General features: G+C 42.0%; 1 long non-coding RNA gene across 1 annotated transcript; it reads left to right on the top strand.

The window, feature by feature from the left end:
- The first annotated feature begins 2,063 nt into the window (after positions 1-2,063).
- LOC134810705 (uncharacterized) lies at positions 2,064-14,197 on the top strand. The gene is made up of 3 exons (XR_010159362.1): positions 2,064-2,242; positions 3,717-4,333; positions 11,579-14,197. It is a non-coding gene; the product is annotated as an uncharacterized LOC134810705 (long non-coding RNA).
- The last annotated feature ends 5,177 nt before the right edge of the window (positions 14,198-19,374 follow it).

The raw sequence follows: 19,374 nt of genomic DNA, 5'->3' as shown, positions 1-19,374 counted from the left end.
CAAGTTTGGGGGTTTGCTTAGTTTTCACTTCTTGGCCTGCAGCCTTTGCTGCCCCTTATAACAGTGCTGCTCTTTGAGGCCATGTATCTCTGTCATCACAAGCATCCCTTCCCAGCCTCCAGGAGGGATACAGTCTCTTCAACTTCCCTTAGTACATCGGTATGTAATCTATAGTACATCTTTGCTCAGGCTCGTAGTAGGATTTTACAGAAGACTTGGTCATAAACTAACTTAATTCTCAACTGCTTTTAGAATTGGATGCTCTTAGAGTTTCAGGCTCAGACCCAACCTCTGCACCCTGGCCTAGTTTCCATAGATGTCCCCCAGTGCAAGGGCCCCAAGTGATCCCCAACACTTCAGAGCCCAAGCCCTGTTGAGTCTCCAAAAAAGGAAACAGAGCCTGCTTTTCCTGCTCCAAAACCCCTGGACCAACTCCTCTCTTCCTTGGATTAATTGATCATTGTTCCTTCTCTTTTGATGCCCTTCTCCCAACCAGGTACAATCTGACCCTCAGAGCTCAAGCATGACAATCACAACAGTCATGAGAATGTCCCAATGTCTAGTATATTTCACCTTTGATAACCACTCATATGGGCAATGGCAGCAGTGCAAGCTGCGTGAGCTTGGTCCAGCCATTTGCTCTCACATTCCTTCCTCCAGCCTGGAGGGAACAGATGTTCAGGGAAGCTTGTCCTTCCCAGCTAAGCTGCTGATTGCTCCCAATTTTTCAAAAACTACTGTTTGTACAACAAAGTACACATACTTCTCACGAACAAAAATAATAATCTGCAAAGATTTGGGGAAAACCTTTTTCTATCTCTGCAGACTCAGGGTGAAGCATCTGCCCTTGGTTTCCTTTCCTGTGTTCCAAGTTTCCCTAGAACAAGGGGCAGTTGTTTGCCTTATGATTTATCTTCCAAAAGGTCCTGCCAAACAGTCCCTCCTACCACAGGGGGACGCGCAACCCCCAAAATACTGTTTACATCCCCTAGTGTGGCAGTGTTTTACACATCAAAAGATACATTCCAGTGTCAATTGAGCGCCCTGTTATATTACATAAATGTTAAGATTTTAAGTAAATCTTTGTTCAACTTTTCAACTCAAACATACTATTCCAGAGTACAGCTCCTACCTTGTCTCAATCATATACACCTGCTGTGGCAGTTGTAGTAATGGATATTCCTCCATTTAAGACTACTTTACAGGCGGGCGCAGTGGCTCATGCCTGTAATCCCAGCTCTTTGGGAGGCTGAGGCAGGTGGATCACCTAAGCTCAGGAGTTCAAGACCAGCCTGGACAACATGGTGAAACCCCATCTCTACTAAACATACAAAATTAGCTGGGCATGGTGGTGCATGCCTGTAATCGCAGCTACTCAGAAGGCTGAGGCAGGAAAATTGCTTGAACCCAGGAGTTGGAGGTTGCTGCGAGCCGAGACTGCACCATTGCACTCCAGCTTGGACAACAAGAGTGAAACTCCGTCTCAAGAAAAAAAAAAAGAAAGATTATCTTACAGCGCTATAGGGTGGGCGGCCATCCTGGGAGTTGGGCAAGGGGAACGTGGAAAGATTTACAAAGCATTAATATTCTTAAGGAAGATAATCTATTGGTTGATTTGCTAATGCCAGCAAGCCCATTCCTCCTTCCTCACCTCCCCGTGACTAAGAGCAACAAACAACAACCATCTTTCCTTCCTTTATTGGCATAATTCTACATGAGCAATTGTATTAGCTGTTTAGCTAATGTGGTTGGCGTAACAAATAAAGCCTATTAAAAAAAAAACAATATCATAGATCACTTGCAAGTGTAGATTGGCTTAATTGTTGTTTTCAGCAATCCCAGATTGACAAAGGGGGTTATAATTTAAGTTGTGCTGATGGCTTTTGTATTAGACAAAAGCTAGTGTTGATTTTAGTAGTTATTATTCTCCCCTGCAGTTTAAAGTGCTTTTTTTACTAGAAGCAAAAGAGCAGTAGGAGAAAAACAATTCTAACCTTACATAAATGCAGTTCTACAAATAGATTATTTTCGCAGATTCTGGAACCACTGAGGGAGGCATAGTCACAGATCTAAGGAATTCTAGAATTCTGGAGATGTGGCCATAAATATAACAATCTAGTTTCCTTATTTGGTGCTTTTTAAACTGTCATACCCATGCCCTGATTATGCAAAGATGTACCGGGGACAGGAAACTATAAGATAAGGTCCCCCAGAGTGATACTGGTACAGAACCTAACACAAGGTAAGGCCCTTGGGAAATATTTGTTGAATTAATGAACCCCCTAGCTAATCAGTTTTACTGGATGTTAAGTAATTAAAATTTTTTTTTATATTAAAACAAACCTGCACAAAGAGTGAGCCTTAGTGTATCCAGATTTTTAAAAATCAGGAGGTGGAGGAACTCCAAGATGGAATGCAGAAAGTAACAAAACAAATTTCACTGTATTGCAATCTCACTGTATTGTGATTTAACCGTATTATGATCTAACCGTACTGTATGAAACAACCTCAGTGAAGGATGTTGGCGGAAAGGTTCCGGCCTTAGTAACTTTGGAAATGAGTGGAGTCTGTGAGACTAAAGGCAAAAGAAGCTGCACCTAAGCATTGCACTCTGGTTGATAAAGTAGTTACCTGTGGGGTATGAGTTAATAATTCAGATACTGCTGTACATGTATTCTGGAAATGAACAATTTAAGTAAATGAATGACAGATGGTGGGAGTTAGATTTATCATTGCTGAATGAGAGTTTAGCAAAGAGAGAAGGCTAGAAGAATCCATGTGTTAATGCAGGGGTTCCCAACTCCTGGATCACAAAGTCTCTTGGCCTGTTAGGAACCAGGCTGCACATCAGAAGGCCAGCAGCAGATGAGCAGGCAAGGCTTGATCTGTACAGCCACACCCCATCTCTCGCATTACTGCCTGAGCTCCACCTCCTGTCAGATCAGCCGTAGCATTAGATTCTCATAGGAGCATGAAGCCTGTTGTGAACTGCACATGCAAGGGGTCTAGGATGCGCACTCCTTTTCAGACTCTAATGCCTGGGCCACGTGCGGCGGCTCACACCTGTAATCCCAGCACTATGGGAGGCTGGGGCGGGTGGATCACCTGAGGTCAGGAGTTTGAGACCAGCCTGGCCAACATGGTGAAAACCTGTCTTTAATAAAAATACAAAAATTAGCCAGGCATGGTGGCGGGTGCCTGTAATCTCAGCTACTCGGGAGGCTAAGGCAGAAGAATCACTTGAACCCGGGAGGCTGAGATTGCAGTGAGCCAAGGACACACCACTGCACTCCAGCCTGGGCAACAGAGTGAGACTCTCTCTCAAAAAAAAAAGAAAAAAAAAAAGGCTGATGATCTGTCACTGTTTCCCGTCACCCCTAGATGGGACCATCTAGTTGCAAGAAAACAAGCTCAGGGTTCCCACTGATTCTACATTACAGTGAGTTGTATGATTACGTCATAATGTAATAATAATAGAAATAAAGTGCTCAATAGATGTAATGTGCTTGAATCATCCTGAAAGCATCCCCGCATCTTCCCACCCCGTTCGTGGAAAAATTGTCTTCCATGAAACCGATCCCTGGTGCCAAAAAAGTTGGGGACAGCTGTTTTAATGGATTTCATTTGGAAACATTGTATGAAGATTAATTTAATATAGATACAAATGTATATGTACGGATGGAAATATTTTTAGATATGTTTCCTTGCTCCATCAGCTAAGAAGGACTAGAAGAAACAATTATCACACATACCTAGCAAGTGGATATTGGTTTCTAATGCCATTCACCAGTAAAAAAACACACAGGACTACTTGGAGAAATTGACTGATTCTAGGACTGAGGCTAGAAATACTCAAGATCAGCCTGGAGTTTCTTATAGTGCCAGAAAGTAAGAAAGTGCTTGAAAAAAAAGAACCACAGAGTCCCACAATAATAGGAGTATGTCAAAGACATGAAGGAGCCAACTGAAGGAGCTCTTCATGGCCAAAACTTGAAAAATTGGAGCAATGAAATAAAGTAAAGCAGAATTGGATTATAACCTAAAGTATAAAATAAGTATTCATAAGTCTATGCCAATAGAAATGATTGAATAAATAAATGAGGAAAAGGGACAAATTTCCTGTGCAGAAAAATTCCAGCTGATTTATGTACTCCTCTCTCAAGTTGGAGTATAACACCTAACTTCTTAAGTGTTGGTTGTACTTAGTGACTTCCTTCAAAACTATACAGTATGAAAGGGGAAGGAAAAGGTAACTTTACCTGGAAAAAGCTGACACATGCTACCTCAGCCAGGAGATCAAGTTCAACATCAACAGTGATAAGTCATATTGATGGTACGTACATTTATTTATGTATTTATTTGTTTGTTTGTTTGTTTTTGGTAAGAGACAGGGTCTCACTCTATTGTCCAGGCTGGAGTTCAGCGGCATAATCATAGCTCACTGCAGTCTCAACCTCCCGGGCTCAAGTGATCCTCCCACCCCAGCCTCCCCAGTAGCTGGGACTACAGGTGTGCCACCACTCCCAGCTAATTTATCTAAAAATTGTTTGTAGAGATAAGGTTTCACTATATTTCTCAGGCTGGCATACTCTTGATATGATGTGCTGAGAGATGTACTTCGTCTGACCTCTTCCTCCTAAAAACCCACAACCCCAGTCTAACCATGAAAAAAATAGCAGTCAAATCCCAACTGAGAGACATCGTACAAAGTACCTCACCATTCTTCAAAGTTATCCGAAATAAGGAAAGTCTGAGTATCTGTTACAGCCATAAGGAGGAGTCTTTGAAAACTTGGCTGTTAAATATAATGTGATATCGTGGCCAGGTGCGGTGGCTCATGCCTGTAATCCCAGTACTTTGGGAGGCTGAGGCAGGAGGGTCACTTGAGCCCAGGAGTTCAAGACCAGCCTGGCCAACATAATGAGACTCTTGTCTTTCTCTCTCTCTCTCTCCATATACATATATATACACACACATCTATACAATATATTATAAAATATAACAATATACTATATGTATATAATATTCATATATGTATATATGATATAAAAATTGTATATGGTATATGTGTATTATATATGTTATATTTAGTATTACTATACATATATGTATACACTATATATATGTATAATGTGGTATCCTGAACCAGAAGAAGTATATTAGGTAAAAATAAAGGAAATCTGAATAAACTATAAACTTTAGTTAATAATATTATATCAATATTGATACATTAATTATAACAAACATATTATACTAATGTAAGATGCTAATAATAGGGCGACCTGAGTACAGGGTATATGGCAACTTTCTACACTATCCTTGTGATTTTTCTATAAATCTAAAACTATTATAAAATAAAAAGTGTTTAAAGCTGGGCACAGTGCCTCACACCTGTAATCCCAACACTATGGGAGGCCGAGGCAGGAGGATCACTTGAGCCCAGGAATTTGAGACCAGCCTGGGCAATGTGGCAAAACCCCATCTCTATTCTTAAAAAAAAAAAAGTGTTTGACTCTCTAGATAGGGCATGGGTAAATGCTAAATATATATGAATCTTTAAAGATAATAGGATGAAGGCAAGCTGGGTGAGAACTGCCCCAGAATGTTAGGATATGCTTTGACTCTTCAATGGTGGCAACGTTTATGGTTCATAGAACACCATCTTAAACTTTGGACTTTGCCTGAGCTAACTCCAAGGAAACTTCAAGGATTTATGATCCTTTTGTTGTTTAAGGCGTGGAATAAAGAGAAAGACTTAGAGTTCTCTAATGATTAACCAAGATGTTTACATTATCCAGGTTTAGAAAGAACTTCATGTATAAAGAATTAAATCAATCACTTAACAGTAAGACTTACTAAAATATTTTGTTTTTATAATTCATGAAAGTGATAAGTAAAGCTACTTTATTCTAGCAGTATTTTCTTGCTCACTTTTAAAGTCCTTTGGAAGTTTATAATGACTGCATATATTTATTCAAATAATTCACTCAACCTCATTTCCCTCTTTTTACTTTTCTTTGCAAATCTAATATCCCAGGTAATTCTTGGGGATGAAAAATCTTATCCATTTAGTTTATATTTAATATAGATACTTAAAAGCCTTTTAAAATGTATTATACTTACTTTTCTTTATATAAGGCCCATCGTAGCTATTGTATTGTAACTTGTGTTTTAATCCTAAGTAAATCATACTTAGTTTTGAAAAAAAAATCTCATCAGACTAAATACATGTTCTATTTTGTTTAATACCATTATAGACATTATAAGTGAACTTTTTTCTCTCCTTCCTTCCTCCCTCCCTCCCTTCTCCCATCCTGCCTCTCTTCCTTCCTATTAAAATGCTTATTGAGCATCTGCTTTGGTTGGGATTTAGGAAAATCAATATAAATAACATATGGTTGGTATCAAGGAGCTCACAGTCTAGCACAAGAAGCAGATGAATGGGCAGATAATTACACCTCATATTATGATGAGGTTTAGGCTAGAGAAGTGCCAAGATGGGCATGATGAAACACAGGACAGAAAGCCGTTACTCAGACAAGGAGTCCTTTCTGTCCAGTCCCCTCCCCTCACAGAAAATGTGGCTGTCACTTTCAAGAGGTTGCCTCTTCTGCCCTGAGGTGCATCTGAAATGGGATCACTTCAATCAATTTCCAAATGCATCATATGTAATGGAATCAACTTTCTTTCTTACTATGTTCCAACTTCTCTTTGCAACATCTTCTACGAGTAAAAACTAAGATGTTTTGACAAATCCTTGTGAGGGTAATGAAATTCTTTCTGTTCTCCAGGTCCTTTCCACATTAAATACATAAAGCAAAGTGGTTTAGAAAACTGATCAGGTTTGATGGCGTCATGTACTATTTAGCTAAATATTTGAATAGAAAGCCCGATTCTTTTAAAGGTTTAGAAAGCTAATGAAATAATTTTGAATATTTCTATAAAACTGTCTTCTCTGATAATATTTTGGCTTTTTAAAGTTGTTGGTGATTAGGGACGCCTGGTTTTCACAACAATCCAAAGTGATAAATAGCTATCAAGCCATAATCTGTTAGTGCTGGTCTCAATGACTGTCTCAGAAAAAGAATGTCCCCTTTGTAATGTTGCAAGGGGCAAAGTGGACGCATTTCAGAGGGTCTTAGTGTCTCATTTACTTCAAAATGTGCTGAATATCATGGTCTCGTGTTATATTACTGTGTAAGGCAGTGCCTGCATCAATACACAAAACCTTATTATGTAGAATAGATAAGCACTACCAACAAATACTAACGCTGACATATGAGCTGTTAAACTGTCTCTCAGCTCAGTCTTCCAGCCATCAAACTCTGCAGTAGACTTTCTAAGGATTTCATGTAGAAAATGTTTTATTAAAATTCTTATTTATTACTTAATTCAGGACAGAGATAGTTTTAATTTGTGAACATTGGAAGAAAAAAATATGTTATTTATGTGTAAATTAGAAATACCCCACCATGCTTTATTGAGTGTTTAAATCGTATCCTGCAGAGAGTCTGCTAATGCTGAATCTTAGTGGAAGATATTTATGCAAGTGCCAGGCCGACATCTGAACTCTCCTTTTGTGAGAGCCAACCATTTCTGAAAAGAAAGAGACTACTGCTTACACAAAGCACTTAGTATATTACCTGGCTTGAATAAACTGTGGGTGAAAGTCTGGGTGCAGTTTTGGTTTGTCAACAATAGTTTCACTAAATAAGGAAAGTCCTGAAGGCAGTTCTTTGATTCAACAGCACACTGGCAGATCATGCCTCAAATCAAATGTAGATAAGGAGAGCTCTGCGGAGGAGCTGTAACTGGCACCACCCAGGGTGAGCGCACCCTCCCCGGCATGTGGAGGAAAAACCTGATGCTGTTTCATACTGAGTAAGGTGCTGTTACCAGAAGAAGAAACAGACAGGATTTGGGGCTTCACCGAGGTCCGTGATTCAATAGAAGACACTTCGTCAGTTACAGGGCTGGGCTTCATTCATCTCCCAGAACACTGTTCTGCAGAAGTGTGGTGGGTAGTAGGCTGAGGCAGGAATTACCTCCCGGGAAAGGCTATCCAGAACGCATGGCCAAGTGGCTGCCCAGGTCTCCAGAGCATTTGCTATTCTTCTTCCTTAACCTACCTCCTTTTCTCTTTTCTCCCCTTCAGTTTGTTGGGAGTAACCATTACTCATCCTTTATGATTCTAATCAGACACCACCTGTGCCAGGAAATATTTCTTGTGACCAGCCTGGCCAACATGGCGAAACCCTGTCTCTACTAAAAAATACAAAAATTGCCAGGCGCAGTGGCTCAGGCCTGTAATCCCAGAACTTTGGGAGGCTGAGGCGGGTGGATCACTTGAAGTCAGGAGTTCGAGACTATCCTGGCCAACATGGCGAAACTCCGTCTCTATTAAAAATACAAAAATTAGCTGGGCGTGGTGCCAGGCGCCTGTAATCCCAGCTACTTGGGAGACTGAGGCAGAAGAATTGCTTGAACCTGGGAGGCGGAGGTTGCAGTGAGCTGAGATTGTGCCATTGCACTCCAGCCTGGTCAACAGAGCAAGACTCGGTCAGAAGAAAAAAAAAAAACCTCAGGCGTGATGACGCATGCCTGTAATCCCAGCTATTTGGGAGGCTGGGGCAGGAAACCTGCTTGAGCTTGAACCCTGGAGGTTGAGGCTGCAGTGAGTTGAGATTGTGCCACCGTACTCCAGCCTGGGTGACAGATGTGCCAGGATAACTTAGTTGCCCCCATGGTCCCACCACACGCTGTAGCAGTTACCACCTGCAGGGTGGGTGGGCGCCCCTTGAATTCTCTCTATGATGTTATTACTCCAGCAGTGCATGGCAATCGCAGTCACTACTTGAACATTTGTCCAGACAAAAACTTTAAAGAGAAGCGAGAATGTGATAATGAAGGGTGACGGGGAATTGGTCGGGAGGAGAATGATTTGCAAGACAGAATGCAGCCTACTCTGAAATCACCAGTGTGGATTTCAGCACAAGAGGAAAAAGATCAAGGCAAATGTAGTCACTCCCAGACTGGAAGAGAAGAGGAACAGAGTGAGGACAGGACCAACTCTTCCTCTTGGAAGCAAAAGAGGAGTTATGACAAAATAAATCTCAACAGGGAGAAGACTGGAGTGCCTGAAATATGTGTGCGTGTATACATATGTGTGGATACATGTGTATATAGACAGCATATACATTACACTGAAAGTGTAAACAATTGTGCCAGCCATTCTTGGCATGTTTCCCTTTGCTTTCGAGAGGAATTTTCTGGGTATGCCATGACTGGCGTTAATTCAAATGAGATAATCCCAGCAGAAACACTTACCACGTCACTCCAAAACCCAGATAACATTCCAAGTTTTAAGGTAATTATTTCTGTCCTTCTCTCAGAGGTGATTAGGCCACACTACTACTTCCCAACCTTATCAAAAAAGAGATCCACGAGAAGTCTGTTACTCATGATACTGGCACTGTTAATAGATTCAGAAGGACCCTACTCAAGAAGATATAAGGATGACTAATTTTTGTTCAAATATGATAAACTGGGTCACAGAGTTCTAGCAAGACTGCCTGGTATCTCTAATCGGGGCCGACCTTGGTGGATCATGCCTGTAATCCCAGCTCTTTGGGAGTCTGAGGTGGGAGGATTGCTTGAGCCCAGGAGTTCCAGACCAGCCTGTGCAACATAGTGAGACACTGCGTCTATTAAAAAAATAAAAAGAATAAAAAATAAAATCTTCTAAATCTAATATTAGGGAAACCAACATAAAGATAGCTATGTAAGAATGTGGCTCCTGATTAAAAAGAACATGACCTAGTCAAATTACCTGTGAGTTATTACTGTCACAATTTTCCCTATCATAGGTCAGAAGTCAGGAAACTTACTCTAGAAAGGGCCAGACAGTAAATATTTTCAGCTTTGCACACCGCACTGTCTCTGTCACCATGACTTAACTGTGCCATTGTCGTGTGAAAGCAGCCACAGGTAATACACAAACAAATTTGTATGGCTGTGTTTCAATAAAATTGTGGGAGTATAAGAAAGGGTTTCTAGCTCTTTGGGGTTTTTTAATATCCTGTCTGCATTTTAGGCTGTAATAACATATACAGGGTAAAGGATTTTGATCTAGGTAGGATCAGGATTTGAATGCTTGCTCTGCCCCTAATTAGCTTTGTGACACTGGGTGATGTCATTTAACTTTCTATGCCTTGATTTCCTTATCAGTAATATAGGTTAACACTGGTAGTTATGTCATTGGGTTGTTGTGGGAATTAAATACAATAGGTGTCAAGCACAGAGCATGGTAGCTGCTTAATAATGTCATCAGTGGGCAGGCACGTTCGCTGACACTCATAATCCCAGCATTGTGGGAGGCTAAGGAGGGAGAATTGCTAGAGGCCAGGAGTTCCAGATCAGCCTAGGCAGGATAGCAAGACCCCCATATCTACAAAAAGTAAAAAAATTAGCCAGGCTTGGTTGCATGCGACTGTGGCCCCAGCTACTCAGGAGGCTCAGGTGGGAGGACTGCTTGAGCCCAGGAGTTTGAGGCTGTGGTGAGCTATGATTGCAGCACTGCACTGTAGCCTGAGTAACAGAACAAACCCTATAAAAATAATTAAATAGCCGGGTACAGTGGCTCATGTCTGTAATCCCAGCATTTTGGGAGGCCGAGGCGAGCGAATCACTTGAAGCCAGGAGTTCGAGACCAACCTGGGCAACATGGTGAAACCGTGTCTCTACTAAAAATACAAAAATTAGCTGGGTGTCGTGGTACGTACTTGTAATTCCAGCTGCTCGAGAGGCTGAGGCATGAGAATTGCTTGAACCCAGGAGGAAGAGGTTGCACGGAGCCTAGATCGCGCCACTGTACTCCAGCCTGGGTGACAGAGCAAGATTCCGTCTCAAAAAAATAAAATAAAATAAAATAAATAAATGTTATCTGTGACATGCATTTACAATGTCCTCAAAAATGCCACATTCATCACCAAGAAAGCCAAGCACTGCCTCACCTGCCTGTGAACTCAGCAATTTTAAATTCTATAGAGTGATTCCCAACCATTATAAATGTTGGCTGCCTATAAGTTCTATACACTGACTAGCTCCTTCAGGGGCTCACCTAATGATTACTTTTAAGGTTAAAAATTAAGGTAACCAGGCCGGGCAAGGTGGCTCACGCTTATAATCCCAGTACTTTGGGAGGCCAAGGCGGGTGGATCATTTGAGGTCAGGAGTGTGAGACCAGCCTGGCCAACATGCTGAAACCCCATCTCTACTAAAAATACAAAAATTAGCCGGCTGTGGTGGCAGGCACCTGTAATCCCAGCTACTTGGGAGGCTGAGGCAGGAGAATTGCTTGAACCCGGGAGGTAGAGGTTGCAGTGAGCCAAGATCGTGCCACTGTATTCCAGCCTGGGCAATAGAGTGAGACTCCAACTCAAAAAAAAAAAAAAAATTATCATAAATGCCTTTAAGCAGTCCTGCATAGCAAAAAGACATGAGACCTTTTTACATTTTTAAAATTAATGTAATGTTGTCATTTAATTGCACTTGCTCACAATTTCGTGTTCTCTTCCAGGGAACAAGGCTCTTTTGTCTTTGATTTTCCAATCAAACCAGAACATTTGCATTCTGGTTTGCCTCTTCTCCAAAGAATCACAACTCCTCGCCAGCAAGGGAGAAAAACTGGACAGAGAATGAATTTAATGAGTTGACAGAAGTAGGCTTCAGAAAGTGGGTAATAACAAACTACTTCGAGCTAAAGGAGCATGTTCTAACCCAGTGCAAGGAAGCTAAGAACCTTGACAAAAGGTTAAAGAAATTGCTAACTAGAATAACCAGTTTAGAGAAGAACATAAATGACCTGATGGAGCTGAAAAACACAGCACGAGAGAGAGCTGGTGAGGCATACCCATGTATCAATAGCCAAATCGATCAAGCAGAAGAAAGGATATCAAAGATTGAAGATCAACGTAATGGAATAAAGCATGAATACAAGATTAGAGAAAAAAGAATGAAAAGGAATGAACAAAGCCTCCAAGAAATATGGGACTCTGTGAAAAGACCAAACCTACGTTTGATTGGTGTACCTGAAAGTGACGGGGAGAATGGAACCAAGTTGGAAAACACTCTTCAGGATATTATCCAGGAGAACTTCCCCAACCTAGCAAGACAGGCCAGCATTCAAATTCAGGAAATACAGAGAACACCACACAGATACTCCTCGAGAAGAGCAACCCCAGTACAGCAAGCACTTAGTAAACATCTTCTGAAGGAATACTCGTAACAGGATAGAATAGAGACGAGGAACCAATTTAAAATAAAAGTACCTGCCTGTGATTCCCAGCGTGTTTCCCAAGACCATGGTTTCCCATTCTATATCCAGACCCTTCCAGGGACAGGACTATTCTCAAAGCAAAGAGTCATTTTCTCTAGCTTCTTTGCAGTGATGGATAAAAGCCACTGTGGAACTCATTCTATTCTCTCAGTAGTGAAGAAATGTCACTAGAAATGTAAGACATGTAACTGGCTAGATTTTTCTATAAACTCAACTAAAATTTTCTCTCATGCCCCTATTCAGTGGAAGAGATTTAAACCCAGCCAATTCCAGTTTCCTTCTTTCTTTCTTGCTCTGTCATTGTGTCTATAGCATTGTGGGAGCTGGGGTTCATCTAGTCCTTGGCTATCACATCTCCAAGCCACATCCCTGAGAGACGCATCATCTGGCCTGGCCCTGGTCACCAGGTGCACAGTCCATGTGTGCTGTGCTCCATTGCCATCTGGGCAATTCCCTCTGATGCAGTGCTCTTTCTGCTCTGTCCCTCCTCGCCCCAGGCACCCAGCATCGACTCTGTCCTCTATGTTCCACCATCTTCCCTTCCATGGAGCATTAGGCATGGCTGTCTTAGGTGATTTAGAACATCCTAAATATGCAAACGAAACTCGTTAATATTCCAGAATTACTCTGCTGCATAGATTATTCAAATTTAGATCAACTGGCCTGGTGCTGTGACTCACGCCTGTAATCCCAGCACTTTGGGAGGCTGAGGTGTGTGGATCACTTGAGGTCAGGAGTTCAAGACCAGCCTGGGCAACATGACAAAACCCCTTCTCTACCAAAAATACAAAAATCAGCTGGGTATGGTGGTGTGTGCCTGGAATCTCAGATACTCAGGAGGCTGAGGCAGGAGAATAGCTTGAATCCAGGAGGCGGAAGTTGCAGTAAACTGAGATCACGTCACCACATTCCAGCCTGGGTGACGGAGCAAAACTCCATCTCAAAAAATACACATAATTAGTTAATTAAGATTAACTGGACAAGGGGAATGTACACCTGTGTACAAACAGCCTATGCGACTCCCAGACACAATTTTGGGCCAAAGGGTAAAAGACATTGGGAAATAGATTGGGCTTGCCATATAAAACAAACAAACAAATAACCAAAACAAAAGAACTTGAAGCAATTAAAGCTATCCAAAAATAAAAGTCGCTGCCTCTTTAGCTAGTGGTTTACTGGGCAGAAAATATTCAGCTCCAGTTCAATGCTTGCTTAGGCAGATGCTAGAGAAGAAATTTATGGGCAAGGGTTGGAATAAATTGTCTTTAATACTTTCTCAAATATAGAAGTTCTGCGATTTCTTAGGAAGGGTGTGTGTGTATACAGAGAGAAAGAGAAAGATGAAGTGGCTCGTGCAAACATGGAGGCTTAGTAAACTCAAAATCTTCAGAGGAGGCTAGCAGGCTGGAGACGCAGGGAACACTTGCTGCTGAAGTTCAAAGGCAGAACTCCCATCTTGACTTGGGAGAGGTCAGTCTCTTATTCCATTCTGGCCTTTAACTGACTGGATGAGCCCTACCCACATTGCAGAGGGTAATCTGCTATATTCAAAGTCCACCAATTTAAATGTTGATCTAGGCCAGGCGCGGCGGCTTACGCCTATAATCCCGGCACTTTGCGAGGCCAAGGTGGGTGGATCCCTTGAGGTCAGGAGTTTGAGACCAGCCTGGCCAATGTGATGAAACCCCACCTCTACTAAAAATACAAAAAATTAGCCGAGCATGGTGGCGGGCGCCTGTAGTCCCAGCTACTCGGGAGGCTGAGGCAGGAGAATGGCGTGAACCCAGGAGGCGAAGCTTGCATTGAGCCGAGATCTTGCCACTGCACTCCAGCCTGGGCGACAGAGCAAGACTGCATCTCAAAAAAAAAAAAAAAATCAGCCAGGTGTGCTGGCGAGCACCTATAATCCCAGCTACTTGGGAGGCTGAGGCAGGAGAATTGCTTGAACCTGGGAGGCGGAGGTTGCAGTGAGCAGAGATCACACCACTTTACTTCAGCCTGGGCAACAGAAGGAGACTCTGTCTCAAAAGAAAAAAAAAATGTTGATCTTATCCAAAAAAACACTTCACAGAAGAAACATCCAGGATGACGTTTGACCAGATATCCAGGTGCCCCACAGTCCAGCCAAACTGACGCATAAAATTAACCATCACCCTGTGGTTCGCCACCATAACTCATTCCCGCTCCTACTTAGTTTTCCATGTCCTATCCACCCAGTAATGTTCAATAAGTCTGATCAAGAAAACAGCTTTTGAGATTCTGAGATAAAAGGTGCTGTATCATTACCCAGGCTTTCTGCTTCCTTCTTCTCCACTCTCCTCGCTCCCATTTTCTTTCCCTCTTTTTTTCCCTCCACCTCCCTTTTTGCTGGGCAGAGAAAGAGGTTAGAGAAAGAAAGATAAGTTTCAACAGCAATAGGTTTGCAGCAGTGATATGGTAGCATGTTGCAACACTACTATGCCTGAGGCAAGTGTATCTAAAAGACAAGCTTTCTTAGATGCATGTTAATTGTATAATAAATCAGCACTTCTGGATCTTAGAACTTTGATGTCTTTATAGAGATTTCTCTTCTCCCTTCTCAGGTAGGTAATTTTAAAAGTGAAGCCAAGTCTGATGTATTAAAGTTTGGCTCCCAATTTCCTACAGGTAAAGTTTAAAAACCTTTTCATATGATTACTTACATCATTGCTTTATTGCAAAAGGGACTACTGGATCTCAGGCAATCATCCTGTTCTCTTCTGAGCCCTTCAGCTAAGAGTAGCTTTGCCAGTTAAGATGTGGACAAGAACCAGGGTTCTCATCTCCACATGGAAAGTCACAGGCCTGGAATGACAAGTGCAGAAAGAGGGATACCTTTTGGAACACCTAGGACAAAGCTGCCCTCATAATGATTATATTTTAGAATGAATGCATTAGCTGAAAGGGCAGAAGAAAATTCTTTAATTTCAAATCAAACTAAAAGTGCAATTGCTAACTGTTAAATGAGTAAGTTTTGATGTGTTGCTTGATAAAACAAGGTTGATTTAATTTAACAAAAAAAAACCTTTCAAAATAAATTTTTGTTTTAAATCGCCAAACCCCATAAACAACTCATCTGTCCACCAATTGGCAAATGGATAAACAACTTTGGTTCATCCGCATAAAGAAAATACCATGTAACAATGAAAAGGAGCTGGGCGCGGTGGCTCACGCCTGTAATCCCAGTACTTTGAGAGGCCGAGGCAGGTGGATCACCCGAGGTCAGGAGTTCAAGACCATCCTGGCCAACTTGGTGAACGCTGTCTCTACTAAAAATGCAAAAATTAGCAGGACATGGTGGCGGGCACCTGTAATCCCAACTAATGAGGAGGCTGAGGCAGGAGAATCACTTGAACCCGGGAGGCGGAGGTTGCAGTGAGCCGAGATCGTACCATTGCACTCCAGCCTGGGTGACAAGAGCAAAACTCTTTCTCAAAAAAATTAAAATTAAAACAATAAAAAGAAACAAATCACGACTACTTGTAACAACTGGATAAATTTCAAAAGCATTATGCTAGGTGAAAGAAGCCAGACTTAAAACACTACCTACTATACAACTCTACTTATATAACTTTTTGGAAAAAGTAAAACTATAGGAACAGAAATCAGACCAGCAATTGCTAGGGAACTGTGATGGCAGGATGGGGTAGCCTATAAGGTGTATGAGAGATTTTGTAGGGGTTATGAGAATATTCTGTATGTTGATTGTGGTGGTGGTTACATGACTGCTTAAGTTTGTCAAAATTTATAAAATAGTAACATCTAAAAGGGTATATTTACTGAGTATGAATTATGCCTCAATAAAGGTGAGCTCTGAAAACATGATGTAGGATGATGCAAATGTCCGCAAAGAGAGACAATGATTTCTAGCAAATGGTTTCAGCAGGGAAAAGATGGCAATTATGAATTACCAACCCCCTCATGCTCTCCTGGAGCTCAATTCAACAAGGAAGGGCACTGAGCAACTGGTTTGAGAAGTAGGAGGAAGGGAAGTGACAGAGCACAACCCTGTTCTCTATGCAATTCTAGACACTTCTGCTGAGATTTGCTTGTGCTTCAGTTTCTTCATCAAACAGTTACCCTATCTTGTTTTTTTTTTTTTTTTTTTGGAGACGGAGTCTCACTCTGTCACCCAGGCTGGAGTATAATGCTGTGATCTCCGCTCACTGGAACCTCTGCCTCCCGGGTTCGAGCGATTCTCCTGCCTCAGCCTCCCTAGTAGCTGGGACTACAGGCATGCGCCAGCACACCTGGCTAATTTTTGTATTTTTAGTAGAGACATGGTTTTGCCATGTTGGCCAGCCTGGTCTCGAACCCCTGAGCTCAAGTGATCCACCCGCCTCAGCCTCCAAAAGTGCTGGGATTACAGGCGTGAGCCACCATGCCTGGCCTCACTTGCCCTATTTGAAGATTGAAAACATATACAACAATTTAAAGCTTCTTGGTGCATGAAGGTGTTGGAGAGGTGATTCCCCCAGAAAAGAAGCCGTGTTCTGTCTGGAACTTTCTTCATGGGTGTATTAAGTGGAGTTAGTTGTGTTTCCTTCTTTCTGTTTCTGTGCAGTGCCTTTTGGTGGTACATAAGAAAAAAGAAAAAATATATAAATATATATATATTTTGAAGGAGTCTTCTATTTGCCTTGAAGAGCTAACCAAAAAGGGGGGAGGGTGCCAGAATAAGTCAGCAAAGGAGTTTCAGGGCAGTGACGTGCCACTAAAAGTGCCAGCTGGTGTTTCATTTGGACTCAAAGCCAGCGACAGGTAGCAGTAACAGCATGATTGAATCCTAATTGTCAGCAGAAGGGGAGGAGTAGTGAAATAGAAGCCCTGACGGTGAGAAAAGAAAGTTAAAAGAAAAAGAGGGCCAGGAACTGTGGCTCACGCCTGTAATCCCAGCACTTTGGAAGGCCGAGGCAGGCAGATCATTTGAGGTCAGGAGTTCGAGAACAGCCTGGCCAACATGGTGAAACCCCATCTCTACTAAAAATCCAAAAATTAGCCAGGCATGGTGGTGCACGCCTGTAATCCCAGCTACTCGGGAGGATGAGGCAGGAGAATTGCTTGAGCCAGGCAGGCGGAGGTTGCAGTGAGCAGAGATCATGGCACCACACTCCAGCCTGGGCGACAGAGCAGACTCTATCAGAAAAAAAAAAAAAAAAAAAAGAGAGAGAGAGAGAGAAGAGAATGTAGGTCTTAATAGATTGAAATAGGGATCTCAAATTGCATCTACCAGTGACTTGAACTACTGAGCTACCTCCAAAGTATACTGTGTCATTTAAACATCTCGTTTCCTAGTGCCATATGCCCTAATTTGCTAGGGCCTTAAATCCATTTTCTTCCCTGCAAAATACAGTCATTAATGCATACTCTGCATTCTCCCCACAGGGGAATGGGGGAAAGCCATTTGTGCAGCCCTGACATATTGCTGACTTGCACTGGAATTGCAAGTCAGATGTTACCTCAAGATCCTCTGAAAAATACACCGCATCATTACTGCCAGCTTGCTTATCAGCTCAGTCTTGCATTGTGAATAAGCTGCAGATCTCTGCCTTTTGCAAGCTGTGTGCTCTTTCTCTTCCCTCACCTGAGACCACTCATTGTGCACACCTGTGTTAATCAGACAACGAGCATTTGAGCCCTGTGCTAGATGCTGCAAGAGATAGGGAAAGATTATCAGAGCTACCTATAGAGAATAACCCCAGGCAAAGAAATCAGTTGGAGCCAAGGAGAGTTCCACTGTTATCAGTAAGTCTAGCTTCCCAGGAATAGTTTGCTTGTCCTGCCTGTCCTCTCCTGGGATGCTTCCCCATAACTTGACTCTTCAGGAGTATCTTTTGAGCCCACCAGTAACCTTTGGTGTAGGGAGATAAAAAAGAATATATACTCTTCATAATAGCTAAAACTTACTTCCTATGTTCATATGGTGCTACGTGCTTTCCATGTACTATTTTATTTACTATTAAAAACAGTCCTGGCCTGGTGCAGTGGTTCACACCTGTAATCCTAGCACTTTGGGAGGATGAGGTGGGCGGATCACCTGAGGTCAGGAGTTTGAGACCAGCCTGGCCAACATGGCAAAACTCCGTCTCTACTAATCATATAAAAATTAGCTGGGCATGGTGGCACGCGCCTGTAGTCCCCGCTACTTGGTAGGCTGAGGCAGGAGAATCACTTGAACCTGGGACGCAGTGGTTGCAGTGAGCCGAAGTTGCATCACTGCACTCCAGCCTGGACAATGGAGCGAGACTCTGTCTCAAAATATAAAAAAATAAAAAATAAAAACAGTCCTATAAGGAAGGTGCTATTAGCACTTCCATTTTCCCAGTAAGAACACAGAGATCTAGAGAAGTGAACGTATTTGTTGAAGGGCATTCAGCTACTTAGAGGGCAGAGCTGATATTTAGCCTGTGCATTGCCAAGACTAGAGTTCTTATCCATTCAGCAAAGACTACTCCATCCTTGTAAAGTAAAGCCGTTTTTTTTTTTTTCTGAAGTCATGGACATCTCTAAACATGGCCTTTTATCTTTCAAAATATGAAGGATTTATGATTAGGGACTATAAGATCCTGTGCAAAAGGAATATAGCATCAGTTTGGCCTAGATTCAAATCCTGGCTCAACAACTTAATGGTTGTGTAAACACAAGTGAGTTGCTTGTTCTTCCAGCTCTATCAACTGTAAAATTAGAATAACAATGCTTGTCTCATAGAATCATTTAAGAGTTCGATTGTGGTAGTATGTGTGAAATTAACTCAACAAATGGTACTTTTTCTGCCAAGAATAATTCCATTCCCTAAAAGGCAAATTATTTTCTACTCCCAGCCATTGTACATAGACATGCCTGGACATGTGTAAAGCAACGTGTGTTTTTCAAACTTTTAAAGGTTGCAGAGTGCCTAAAACCCTGGTGTGTGTATTGAGTTGTGCATTGGATGTGAAGGAAGGAACAAAATTAGTATTGTATTGTCTTCTGCATGACTGCCATCTTTTCAGAAAGACTTCCTAGAATGAAGACATCAA

Source organism: Pan troglodytes, chromosome 7, assembly GCF_028858775.2.
Source record: "Pan troglodytes isolate AG18354 chromosome 7, NHGRI_mPanTro3-v2.0_pri, whole genome shotgun sequence".
Classification (NCBI taxonomy): domain Eukaryota; kingdom Metazoa; phylum Chordata; class Mammalia; order Primates; family Hominidae; genus Pan; species Pan troglodytes.
Note: the sequence above shows the minus strand (reverse complement) of the source record. Positions and strands in the feature narration are given on the sequence as shown.